Consider the following 1,230-nt stretch of genomic DNA (forward strand, 5'->3'; position numbering starts at 1 on the left):
AACAAAGATGAATCAACAGCATTTCCAAGCTCTTGCATCCTGCTGGAAATCTCTTCTCTCCATGTTCCCACCATTATTCCTCCATAAGCCTACACCTTGGGGGATTGTGTTGTTCTCCAGAGACTACCCAACCAAGTCTTCGTGAGGCAGGGGACGGGGATTCTTAAAGTAATGCTCACTTTAACCCCACGTCCTGTGTGTGACTCAGCTGGGGTACGCTGAGGAGACAGTTCCAGTGTGGAGAGGGTGGTATAAGCTTAAAAGGAGTGAGTGCAGATACTTTCTGAAACCCTAATTGGATTGAATCACGTCTCCTTAGGAGCCAACCAGAATGCCAACTCACCCCCTTGCATGTAATTTTAGTCTTAAAAAATGAAGTTATTGATCCGATTGGAGTCCTCGCCACCTCCGGAGAAAGGTGCTCCCGTAGAGTAAGCTGTACTCTAACCAGCCCCTTTCTCACATGAGGGTTCTCCCTGCCGTTGCTTGGCTTTGATCTCTGGAATTAGTTTGTTATTGGGTATCTTGTTTTTAAATTGTTTATATAGGTTTCAAGCTGGTGGCTACTTAAAGCTGGAAAAATCAGACTGCGCCAAGTCCGATATCACATCTTCACCCACCATCCCCTCCCTCACGTGCCATGTGGTGAGAATACCAGTTACCTCACAGTCTTGTAAATATGCACTGAGAGGAAGGAGCGAGCAGACGTTAACTTAAACTGAAATGGTAGATCAGTAATTGTGGACAAATATTATCATTGACAACGGAAAAGCACCCTTGTTACGGCCCTGCTACCCCTTGCTGTGTATATATACTTTGTCCTTCATATGTGAAAGATCCAGTGTTGGAATTCTTTGGTGTAAATAAACATTTGGTTTTATTTATCGAGGTTAGATTTAAGCTCCCTGTGTAGAGAGGCCTCCCTGGGGTGGTGGTGATATGCTCAGACGCAGGAGCAGGCGACAGCCCCCCATCCCCCTTTGCGCACACGTTGCGTGGTGAGCGGTGTGGGGGGCGCTTCCCACAAACGTCACGAGCCAAAATAGCTCCCGGAAGAAGGATCCTTTGCCATAAAACCAAAAAACCCTCCTCTTCTGTCTCACCCCTTATGGATGGGGAGTGGAGATGCTGAACCAACTCTTAGTTTTCTCTGTGTGTTGCCATTTGTTGGATTCCAAGGACTCATTGTCAGTCACATAACGCTTGTGGGGCTGAGCTGGAATGGAAGTA

This window comes from Apaloderma vittatum, unplaced genomic scaffold (assembly GCF_000703405.1).
Source record: "Apaloderma vittatum isolate BGI_N311 unplaced genomic scaffold, ASM70340v1 scaffold20667, whole genome shotgun sequence".
NCBI lineage: Eukaryota > Metazoa > Chordata > Aves > Trogoniformes > Trogonidae > Apaloderma > Apaloderma vittatum.